This window comes from Typopeltis vanoorti, chromosome 11, assembly GCF_054136105.1.
Source record: "Typopeltis vanoorti isolate ZY-2024b chromosome 11, IOZ_Tvanoo_1.0, whole genome shotgun sequence".
Taxonomy (NCBI): domain Eukaryota; kingdom Metazoa; phylum Arthropoda; class Arachnida; order Uropygi; family Thelyphonidae; genus Typopeltis; species Typopeltis vanoorti.
Genome location: NC_143559.1, coordinates 137,923,987 through 137,937,377, shown reverse-complemented (window position 1 = coordinate 137,937,377; position 13,391 = coordinate 137,923,987). Strand labels below are relative to the sequence as shown.

Genomic DNA, 13,391 nt, shown 5'->3' with positions numbered 1-13,391 from the left:
GGTTAGCATATCCGCTCTTTAGGCGAGAGGCTGTGGGTTCGAATCCTACTCATCCATTCCTACATGGCATGGATGTTTGTGATTGTCTTCCACCTTCATACATTCAGTCACCCAAGTATAGATACACTCTCCCAATATGGACTTGGTCACCATGTAGTAGTAGACCCAAACCTCCCTCAATGGAAGAAGCCTGCCTTCACCCTGCAGTGAGTAGAAAAATAGGCTATTGATCATCATCATCATATGGTCTGATTATTACTAACGCAATGTTCCAACATGAAAATGTGCACAAATTCACATGGAGAGTAGAGGCAAGGAATAAGAAAAGTCTCATTGACTATGTTATTGTTGATAGTGATGTTTTCTCCCTGGTGCAGGACACCAGAGTGTACAGAGGATTTGAAATTGGAAGTGATCACCATTTAGTCTTGAGCAGGATAAAATTGAATTTCATATTGAAAAACAGAATATATAAGAAAATTTTAAAGTGAATAAAAGTTGTGCAGCTCTCAGATATGAACTGTAGACTAAAACACAAACATTATTCAAGAAAAAATGAAAGGCTCAAGAACAGGAACCAAACATTGGAGATTCATTGGCAAGCCCTGAAGAAAACACTGATTGATTCAGACAGGCATTCAGTGAGGTCATGTACAATGATAGAAAAATCAGAACTCCATGGTGGACACAGGAAGTTCAAGATGCATACAGGAAAAGAATAAAGCATATCAAAAGTCAGCTTGTGCTCTTAGAGAATACAGAGACAAATGTAAGAAAGCTAAACACTGTGTAAAACTGACTAAACAAAAGTCATGGGAGGACTTTAGTAAGAATATGGAAAATGAATAACAAGAAGGGGGAAACATATATTCTGGAGGTTGTTGAAGAAGCCCAGAAATGGAGGAAAGAGTGTTGTAAATGGCATTAGAGATGATGAAGGTGACATGAAAACTGGAGAAAAAGATATCCTTGATGTATGGAGTAATTACTTCAAAAAATTGATAAATGAAACAATCAGTGTCGAATTCTAGATGATTGGAGTAGAGCACTCATAATTCACTTATATAAAAAGGGAAGTAAAACTGAAATGTGAATTACAGAGGTATTTCTTTACTGAGTGTTCCTGATAAAATTTGCACAAGTATACTTGAGAAGGATTTATTATTATTATTATTATTCAGGCCTCCATGGAGTCAAAAGACTCATCATGGGAGGTCCTTCCTAAGAAAGGTGGAATGGAAGCTTGGTGAAGAACAAGCTGGATTCAGGCCAAATAGAGACTGTCAGGATCAGATTTTCACTTTATGACAAATAGTGGAGAAATCATGGGAATATAACAAAGATCTGTATTTAAGTTTTTTCGATTTGGAAAAGGCATATGACAAGGTGCCAAGAGAGAAGCTATTCAATACGCTTCAGTTTTATGGTGTCAATGGAGCATTATATCAAGCAATACTTAGTCTTTATTTGAGTTGTAAGTCAGCAGTTAGAATTGAAAGAAGTACAGGAAGATGGTTTACTTTTAAATCTGGTGTGAGACAAGGATGTACATTATCCCCTCTGTTATTCATTATCTATATGGATCACATTATGAAGGAAAGTGGTATTATACATGATATCAACATTGGAAATGTTAATTTCAGCTCTTTGCTTTATGTGGACGATGTTATACTTCTAAATAAATCCACTACAAGTCTGCAAGATTCCTTGACTAAGTTGAATAGCTGTTGTAATAGATATGGTATGAAGGTCAGCAATAAAAAGACAAAGACAATGAAAATAGGCAGAATCATTGAAAATATCAACTGCATTGTGAATGGAGAACATATAGAACAAGTAAAACATTTCAGCTATTTAGGCATGATTTTTAATGAAGACTGTAAATTAAATATGGAAATATACAATAGAATCAACAAAGCTGGTATGGTAGGAAGTCAAATGAATAAATTTATATGGAATAAGAGAGAAATTAGTCAAAACACTAAAGTAGCTGTATACAAGACTGTTCAAACCAATTTTAACTTATGGATCTGAGAGCTGGGTTTGAAATAAAACACTTGACCAAAGACTAGAGACCACAGATATGAGTGTCCTGAGAAAGATTAGGGGCATGAACAGGCATCAATGGCAATATCTTATTAAAAACAAGGATATTAGGAAAGAACTTGGCATTGTCAGCATCCAGGAATGCATTAGCATAACTTAAACAGAATGGGAGAGGAAAGATTAGCAAAACAAGAGTTCTGCCAGGTTGGTAGGAAAAAGCCCAAGATATATGTGGATTGATACAGTAAAAAGTGCCTTGGAAGATTGAAATTTAAGATCTGATAATGTTGGAGTCTTGACAGGTAACAGATTGATTTGGAGGAAAATTGTAGATAGAAGGTAGTAAACATGTAAGTTTCATGTAGTACTATCATATCCAGTACTCCTTGAGGGTACATGTCAGGAATTTGATGATGATTACCTTAAGACCCCATGTAGTTAAAGACTCATTTAGGACATCCCTTTGCCATACACACAGCTTGTCATACCATGCCTTAAACACATTCAAATTATGCAGACACCACACTCTCATGCAGGCATTCCAATCATTCAAAAAACTACATACAAAAAACCTACTTCTCACTAACTTCTTCACACCCTCCTTATACAGCTTCCAGGTATCACCTCTTATTCTCCTTTTATCTTCCACCATTTTATGAACAACCCCTTCATCATTGATATTCAACATCTATTTCACATCACTTCTTTCTTCTATTCCCTAGACTCTGTAAATTGAATCTTCTCAACCTTCTTCATATACAACATTCCAGAGATCATAAACTACCTTGGTCACCTTCCAACCTTTTCCAACATCTCTTGATCCTTTTGAAAACCAGGTTACCAACTCTGTGCACAGTAGTCTATGTGTGACCTAATCAAAGTCTTATACAATGGAATAAGAATCTCCTTACTTCTACAAGTCAGTGTCCTTGGCATCATTCCCAGAATTTGTTGTATTGTCTTCACAATTTTGGCAATGTGTCCTCTAAATTTTAGATTCTTATCCACCATCACTCCAAGATCTCTTATTTCCTCCAACAGTATATCCCCTCAAAGCGTAAATTCTACATTCCATCTTTGTTTCCCAAATTTTAGAACCTTACATTTTGCCACATTGAACTGGTATCCCCCACTCCTATGCTCATTCACTCAATCTATTCAAGTCTTCTTATATGGCCAGAACATCTGATCTATTCCTTATGGTTCGTCCTAACTTGGCATCATATGCAAATAACTGAATATCCCCATCCAAATCTTCCCCAATATTATTAACATACAGATTAAAAAACAATGGCCCTAAAACAGACCCCTGAGGCACACCACCACTAGTAATTTTCTCTCTTCTGGTATATTGCTCCTCCATACACAACTTGCTGATACCTATCAGATAGCCAATCTCCAATCCATTGATCCAGTCTAATATCCAACCCCATCTGCTCTACTTTGACTATCATGCAGTAATATGTTAAAAGCCGTTGCAAAATCTAAGTATACTACTGTGTATCCATTTCCTTTGCATAATAAAGCTGTCACGTTATTCTAATAAGTAAGTAGATTACTAAAACATGACGTCCCTTTAGCAAATCCATGCTATCCATCAAAGATAATACCACTATTGTCTACCCAATTCTGGATCCTGGTTCTGACCAGCCTCTCCAACACTTTAACCATGACAACAACTGATGCACATATAGGCCTATAATTTAATGCTTGAGTTCTGTCACCTCCCTCATGAAGCAGCACAATCTTGCCTTCCTTCCACTCCTTTGGAATTTGACCCAATGCCAGACTCATATTAACAAATATGTCAAGGCAGATACCAACTCCCTGGCACATTCCTTCAAAATACCTGGTGACATTATCAAGTCTCAGCCTTTTAACATCACGTTTGCTCAGTTCTCCATATACTTCTTGCTCATTTACAGCCAGTCTCTCCTCCTCATCATCAACTGCTTTCAAGCTCTTCATGATGCCACATTCAAAAAAATGAAAGAGCTTCATGAGCTGCTCATTAAATATCTCAACTATATCTTCTGTAGCAGTTTTTCTTATACCATTTTTTTCCAATCAATGCCATCCTTTCATAATCATTCTTTTTTTTTGCTGGCTACATATTGGAAGAACTCTCTAGAATTCTTTTTCTGGCTTAATTTGCTAACTGCTGCTCATACTTCACTTTTGCTACCCTTACTATCCGAATCACCATCCTTGTCTCTTCTTTGTAATTCTGCATGAAATTGATCTTATTTTTCATTCATCCATTTCACACCTACCTTATTTAACCTTCTGACTGTTGGAATACATTTAGACATTTCTTCTACTAGATAGTTCTTTGAATATCACACAAGCTGGTTTGATCTCCTTTCCAGCCAACTTCTCATTCCATGCCACACCTGCAAGCTGTCTCTTGAGCTTCTCATAATCACCAGCCTTGTAGTTCCACATATACCCTTTCCTCACAGAGGAAAGGGTATATGTGGAACTCACAGAGGTCTTCACACTGCTGGCAATCACCCAGGTAATCACTTCATGGTCACTCTCACCAACTGGAGGTTGATTTGATACTTTATATTTATAATAATGTCCTCTAATGAGATGATCAAATCCAAGCCCCTCAATTCTTGTGTACTCTCTGTTACATACTGCCTGAGGTAGTTGTCCCTCAAAAAGTCAAGAAACTCATTTTCTTTACTTCCAGTTGCTATCTCATCATCCCAGTCTGTATTGCCATAATTAAAATCATCCATAATGACACCCTTTTCTTATTTGCTTGGCTAATTTGATTATACATTTCATGGTCACTACCATTCACATTACCAGGTCTATAACAACATCTGAATGTTGTTATAGACCTGACTAAGTATTTCATTCTATTCATCTTTATGTCACACCATACTGCCTCAAAACCATTATTTTCCTCTTGCATCTCTACCTTGTATGTACATAACTTCTTTTCCATCATCAATAGCACTTTCCCTTTCTTTTTGACCCTTTCTATCCTCAGAAAATATATCATGCTCTTCCATCTCTATTCCTGTCAAGATTTTATCCTCATCCAACTATGTCTCACTTATTCCAACAATTTTTAGGTGAACATACTCTATGAATATACCCATTTCATTTCCCTTATTTCTTACACTTCCAGCATTTTTATACAAACGTAGCAGCTCATTCCTGGATCTATAACAAGTGTCACTGATGCCACTTATTAGATGTGACTTCTCCATACTTAACTTGAGCCATTTCTTTTCTTCATTATTTATCTTAGAACCTTCTTCACATCTAACTGTTTTCCTTGATCCCAGGTCATCCATTTCCCTTTTTGTCTACACATGCATTCTTAACCTCTTGGAGGATGAGAATTATCCTGTTTCCCTGTCCACCTTGATCCTCCCTGTTTGTCTTGTACATTTGTTCTCTCATTCTCTATACCTCTGCTACCCACTTTTTCATTCGTAACTGCAACTTGAATTTCTCCTCTTTCACATCGCTTTTTACTTCATCAGATTCATTCTCTGCACTCATTTCTGTACCTTCTAGCAGTAGTTTCCCCAAATGACTCATACCAAAACCATTCAAATGCAGTCCATCACTCTTATACAATTTAATTCATCCTTAAAACTCATTCCACACATTAACAAACTGCACTCTTCTTCTTCTCTCTTCACTTCTTCACAATCTTCTCTCTCCGCCTCATTTCATCATTGTCATACTTGGGCAACACACTGACTACTTTTCCTTTCACACTATTATCTTTTTCTCTCTCAACAACCCTCCTGATATCCAATGTTATGTGTTCCTTGTTCTCAGTCAAGTCATTTGTCCCTGTACCAACTCTTTTTGCTCACTTACTTCTGATATCCAATGCCACAATCACTCTATTCATCTTACTTCCAAGAAAACAAACTTTGTGCATCTTCTCGCTTACCACACATCTGTAATAATTGAATCCCCATACAACACCACTCGATGGTCTTTCATACTGACGTCATTCGTTTTCATATTCTTCACTCTTCCATACATATCTCCAATTCTCTTCATTTCTCTCTGCATCCGTTTCATCTTAACCAACTCAGCTTTCAAAACTTGCATTATTTTTTTTGCTCTCATTCACTCTCTCTCAATTTTATCACCAGCCATACATGCTTGTTTGCCATCAGATCACTCATTCACTTTTTCAAAACTGTTTTACCAATTTTTCAGTACTGTTTTATAGTGTCTCTCTTTGTCAAACGAGCACTCATTCTCATGGCATTCTCACTACTAACACTTTCAGTTACTGGTACATTACCACTCATCAAGTCCTCATTCAGATCGCACTTCACACACACATTCTCCTTTCATCTGCCTTAAATATCCATAATTTATTTATGCAATGAAATGAATACATATAGCACATCTCACATTTCACGAATGACTGAAATCAAAATTAAATTCCTGCAAAGACAAAGCCGCTGCCATCTTTCCTTCACTAGTTACTATAAGTAACTGATAGTATGATTTTGCGAATAAACTTAAACAAGAAGCCCACACACTAGAAACACTGCAAGTAGGCAAGGGAACCTTGCCTACTTCCTATAGGAAATTGTTGTATCGAATTCTAGTTTTTTATTGTACAATGGTTGTATTTTATTCAATCTTTTCTAACCCAAACCTTCTTCTATCTTAACCTTATTCTACCAATATCCTACCACCATTTATGTTGTGTCGCCGATTTGCTTATCACAACTATTTTAACCTTTTATGCTATGTCTCCATAATACACTCTATCGGGTAGCACGTGGTGCCTCTGAGGGACAATGGAATTTCCTCGAGAACGAGGCAGTACCAGAGTATCAGAGTGTCTGAGATTTACCTCTCGTAAAACGCCAAGAAATTTATTTGTTTCGCTGCACCACTTAGCGCTATTAGATTATTAATATTAACAACCAAGAGGTAATCTCAGGACAGTACTTAATGATACCTATTAACTTTGCAGACGTGGCCAAAATAAACCCTTTTCTAATATCCCACATAGGTTCAGATTAATATTTTATAAGCGGTGCATCGGATTCCAGAAATCACAGAAAGTCTTTGTTAGAATCAAAAGCAAGGTTTATTATACTCAAAAGTTGATACACATAATAACATAAATTAAAATCCCATCTTAAGGGAGTTTCAGACAAGGTATATAAAATTCAAACCCTACTATTACACTTATAAAATATTATACAGTAGCTTCCTAAAGTATGAATTATATTAACCTTCGCTAATGCATTAGTCATGTACTATTATCACAATCAATCTAAAACTCCGTAGCTCTGTCAGACTTCACAAGATAACATTCATATCTTTCACAATCTCTTTATATTATACCAATTCTTTACTCTAACATATCCTTAACTTCATTCAATATAAAAGCGAACTTAAACACAACGACAGATAGTAAGATTAAATTCAATATCCCTCTAAACTGATAGCAATACAGTCTTATCCTATATCATTAATGTTCCTTTTCCATAACATATTAACATGGCACATATTCTGTTAAACACAAAAGTTTACTTATCTTCCCCTTTCGGTTCTTTAGTGCTTCATAGGTTCACAGGAAACTGGCTTTCTGTGGACAGCCAGACTTGTTTCTTTTCGCGGAGAATATGGCCGCCAAGACCGTAGCTGCCTATCGGGAGCCATCCGACATCGAGGGCACTCGCACCCCACACCACCACGAGGGACGAACACACAGGAGATCCAGGGACAAAAAGCCATGTTACAGGGTTGCATGACCCTTATATTTCCCTCTTTCCTTCTCGGCGATTCTCATCCTTTTCGATGTCCAGCCAACTCACATGTGCTACTACGGCATGGCTTCCATTCTCTGCCCTGCTTATCGCATGTACGCTGACGTCACGTTGTTTACTTGGGGCGAGCCGCTTCCTCGCTTTACGACTCCATAACCTTTGGACTTAACTCCCCCCAACTGTTGAATTTGTGCTTACATTTTATAATTCTTTTATACATATTTTATAAGGCTCTGCTAATGTTTTACACTTTCCATATTAAATTAACCACATTCGTGAATGGCACAAAATATATACTTATTTAACCTTTTCATAACAGAACACACTTGATTTATATATACATAATACTTATTCTACACTTAGAGGCAATTTATCGTATTTATCTCATTCTTTTGTTTGGAAAAGCATGTTAGACTGTGATAAGATAGGAATACATAAATTTCCACTCTATCACAATCTAACAAAATAAAAGGCATTAGCAGACTACTTATTTTTATTAACTGTATGTGCTGGCACACAAGGTAACTACTGGGCATATAACACAACCCTCATAATCTCTTTCCAAAACGTTTATTTTGTGCTGTACTCACCACCTAAGATGATCACAAATTTTACACTTACCACTGACCGCTTCTTACACATTTTATATATATATATATATCCCACACACACAAAAAAAAAAAAAAAGGCAGATGAGCAAACAGATGCTGTGTGAGGACTGGGTCAGTAATACAGCAATCTGTTAACATTCTTGAAAGTTTATTTTTCACTTGGTCAGACTATAATAAATTTAGTTTAATCCTTTAACCCAGTGTGTGCAAACAAAGTCTGCACCTGAAAGTATCTTCAGGACTGGGGTAAAGTGGTACAACACCGGGCGACTCCTTGCAAAGGTGGTGGGTAGTGGTCCTTCCCTTAATGCATAACATTATACATGTCCGCAAGGAGATGTTTTGCATTATGGGAGATACCGAGATAGGAGTGTTGGTAGCTTGCTCCACTTTTGCAAGGAGTCGCCGGTGTTGTACCACTTTACCCCAGTCCTGAAGATACTTTCAGGTGCAAACTTTGTTTGCACACACTTGGATAAAGGACTAAACTAAATTTATTATGTTAATATTCTTCTTGAACTGTTGAAGATTGTAGTCCTTTGGAAATGCTTCATGCATTTCTCTAGAAGAGAGAATGCAGAAATCGATCTTCTGTGGCAGGGTTTCTCAAACTTTTTCTACGACGGAACAATTCACAAATCCTGAAATGTTCACGGAACACCTTGGTTATTTTGTAATGTATTAATTAATAATTAATTGGTAAGTTACCTCATTTTATTGTTAATTAATAGTTGATAATTAATGTTTAATTAATTATTAATTAAACATCAATTAAACCATCATTAAATTAATTTGTGCTGATTTTCATTGACATATCCCATTCTGATCACCAAAAATTTATAATATTATTATAAATACTTATGAGTGAATGCAGACTTTTACCCTATAAAACCTGTGTGCTGGTTTTATAGGGTAGGTAAATTATAAATAAAATAAATGAATAAATCTACACGTTAAGAAAAAACGATCATTTATTGTCAAATGTTAATTAGTAAAAACAAAACACATAAAAATAGTAAAACGTAATATTGCAAATTAAATTCTTAATGACTCCGATGTTTTTGGGTCTTTGAATTACAAATTCTTTTGATATCAGGCACAATATTAGAAAGTTGAATTCTCATATTTGGTGTAGCATTGAGTCTGTTTCTGGGCTTTGATTTGGTTGCAGCATAATATGAAAATCCTGCCTCGCATAGATATGTCGTTGTATAAGGAAGTAAAACAAGAATAGCTAGTTTTGACACGCTGGGGTACTCTTCTGTTAAATTTGTCCAGAAATCATTTATTGGCAGTTCCTTGTATTTTTGTTTTAAATCAGAGTCACTAATTAAGTCAATTAGATTTTCATAGTCACTTGCGCTGAAGCCTGCTGGCTTAGCTGTCACTGTAAATGGATTCAGAACCCAGGAATTGTTCACACTGGATTTTGGAAAATATTGCAAAAGGGTTGATTGCAAGTCATGCAAGTGTTCTAAAATTACGTTAGATACTTCTTCATTTACTTGAGAATTTATTTCAGTCAAAAATTCATGCAAGGTGGGAAAACAATCAAAATTATTCTGTTCAACTGTAGAAATCCAGAATTGCAATTTCCTACCAAAAGATGCAATTTTATCTCTTGTATTAAAAAGTGTAATATTCTTTCCTTGTAATGATAAGTTAATTTCATTGCACTTTGTAAATATATCTGCCTGATATACAAGACTCATCAACCATGAAGAATTTCTTAATAATTCAATAAAATTTTGTCCTAAATTATGTGACATCAAGAAGACCATTAACTCACTATGAAGTTCAAAAAGCCTCAATAATGCTTTTCCTCTGGATAGCCATCTCACTTCAGTGTGTAATAAAAGTGCGTTATGTGCACTACCTATTTCATCGCACAAAATTTTAATTAATCTGGATTGAAGTGGTCGAGATTTTACATAGTTGATCATTTTTACGGCTTCATCCAAAATAGTTTTTAAATATGTAGGAATTCTTTTTCTTACTAGTGCTTGTCTATGCAAAACACAATGACTTTTGGTGGCTCTTGTAGCTACTTGCAGGATACATGTTACAACTCCCTTCATCTTTCCTACCATTGCCTTGAGCACCATCTGTACAAATATCAATACACTTCTCCCAATCGATTTCCTGTTTTGTAATATAATTATTAATACAGTTGAATATATCTTCTCCGGAAGTGTTTTCTTGTAGATATTCGCACATGAGTAAATCTTCTTCAATACTTTTATCAAATATGTAACGAACAAACACCAGTAATATAGCGAGTCCTGTGACATCTGTAGATTCATCCATTTGCAATGAATATTCACTGCAAAGTCTAAATCGATGAATTAGCTCTTTTTCTATGTCAGCAGAAAGATCTTTGATGTGACGTGAAACAGTATCATTTGATAATTGTTCTGCATCTATTTTTCTAGCAAACTGCTCGTTTAACATGCATGATACAATGTCTTTCACACAAGGCTTAATGAGCGTCTCACCAATTGTATGAGCTTCACCATGAAGTGCAATGTGGTAACTCACGCAAAAAGACGCCTCTGTTGCATTTTCAGTTGTAGCAATTGTAGCCATTTGAAGTTTAGATTTTTCAAGCGAGTCACGTCGTCTCTTAAAGAAATGCATATCTTTTCCTTTGTAATTAGTGTGTTTTGTTTCGAAGTGCCTACGAAGTTTAGCTGGAGCCAAAGAACTGTTTACTAGTATTTTATTACATAAAACACACATTGTATCAGGAGCATGTGTATTGCCAATACACGTAAACCCATAATTCAAATAACTTTCTGTTGAACCTTTTTTGTTGAACCTTTCTGTTGAAAATTCTGTTGTACCACCTTACCCCAGTCCTGAAGATACTTTCAGGCGCAAACTTTGTTTGCTCACACTTGGATAAAGGATTAAGCTAAATTTATTATCAAATAACTTTCATGGTACTTCCGTTTTGGTCTGTTCTTAGATGACTCTTGTTCTTTAATATTAGCATAATATTAAAACCACAAGGATCCATGGTTATTTTTTCAATAATATTCAAATTCCAATATTTGTCAGAGCTATAATAAAAACAAATAGAATTCTGTTGTAAAGGTAACTTTAGTATGAAAAACAATAAGATTATAAATAAGAAATGTCGAATAATATAAAAGTAAATTAATAATGCAAAATAGTAAAAAAAGACTGCAACACACAAAAGTAAATATGAATTGTAACAATACTTGTAAGAAAAGTATTGAAAATACGGGAATAAAAAGGCGTTAGCTGATTTCTTTTTTTCCGAGGGCCCGGTCCAACAAATTTACTCGTAAATACTTTCCAAAATTTTTTAAAGTTCATACATTAACATAAGTATTAATAATTAATTATGGCATAATCATAAAGAGTATTAGTACACTTATGTATAGGATGTGGCATGTTGACAAATATAAATTACATTTAAATTAGTTATCAATCACTGGACTAATGAAATCTTGTAGCATGTTGTAGTTTCTTCAGGCAAACATCATTAAATTAATTTGTGCTGATTTTCATTGACATATCCCATTCTGATCACCAGATATATTTATAATATTATTATAAGTACTTACGAGTGAATGCAGACTTTTTCTCCTGTGTACTGGTAGTTTTTCCCCTCCTTTTGTACATCCTGGAGATCTTTGTAGGCTTGAGGTGGATGACTCACTATCTGCTCCGTCATAAACGCCTTCAATAAGAGATTTCTTAATACCAAATTAAACAAAGTGCCTTGTCTCTTATTCATATTAGATTTTAACTCTGTATTCCTATTGCTTTTAAAAAAATCATGGCACTCCGGTTTCAGAACAAGCACTTACACACTGCAATACGAACTTGTGAAGAAAATATTCAGTAGTAATAGATTTGAGAACCGGATACAGACTACAGGAGGACAGAGAAAAATTTACCAACTAGCGAAATGTAGAAATAAAGCAGCTAAGGACATCTTACATGTGAGGCAGATCAAAGATGCTGAAGGAAGAGTATTATTATTATTATTATTATTATTATTATTACGGGCAACTCCAGGGAGTCATTAGACTCATCGAGGGAGGCCCCAAATCATTTTCATCACAACTATTCGACATTCATACAGTATCTATCATACCTCGCCTTAAACTCATTCACTGTCACAGCATCCACCACAGACTCAGGGAGCGCATTCCACTCATTCACTACTCTAAAAGTAAAGAACCCAGCTCTAACACCTTTACTAACCACACTTTTGCCCAGTTTCCATGGATGTCCCCTAGTCCTCCCACAACCAGCCCTGTTCTCAAAAATATCTTCTGAATTAATTTTATAGAAACCCTTCAGTAATTTGAATGTCTCAATCATATCTCCCCTCCTCCGCCTATCAACCAATTTTTGCAACCCACAAATCCTCAACCTGTTCTCATACGGTTCATTCCACAGACCTGCTATCATCTTGGTCACTCGCCTCTGGATCCTCTCCACCTCCTCCCCATCAAGAAGAAACCTAGGTGACCAAATCTGAGCACAGTAGTCGAGATGAGGTCTTATCAAGGCTCGATACAGAGGAACAATAACCTGCTTGTCTCTGCTTGTCAACGTATTCTTCAGCAACCAAGTGATTTGATGAGCTGATTTGGCCACTTTTGCAATGTGTCCCCTAAATTTCAATTCCTTATCCACCAACACTCCTAAATCTCGTGCCTCATCAATTTCCTGGAGCACGGTTCCACCAATGCAGTAAACTGCCTCCCATCTTTTCACCCCAAAATGCATAACCTTACATTTTGCCACATTAAATTGACATCCATTCTCCCTAGCCCAGACCTCCAATCTATCCAAATCATCCTGCAAAATTTTGACGTCATCTGCATTCACTATTGCCCTACCCAACTTCGCATCATCCGCAAACAAATGAACTGTTCCTCTCAGATCCTTTCCTATATCATTTATGAACAAA

At 35.9% G+C, this 13,391-nt stretch overlaps 1 protein-coding gene across 1 annotated transcript in view; it reads left to right on the top strand.

The window, feature by feature from the left end:
* The window catches only part of LOC150102105 (transmembrane reductase CYB561D2-like), a 60,020-nt gene that overhangs the window by 34,974 nt on the left and 11,655 nt on the right, over positions 1-13,391 (top strand). The gene's annotated exons all lie outside the window — the stretch shown is intronic.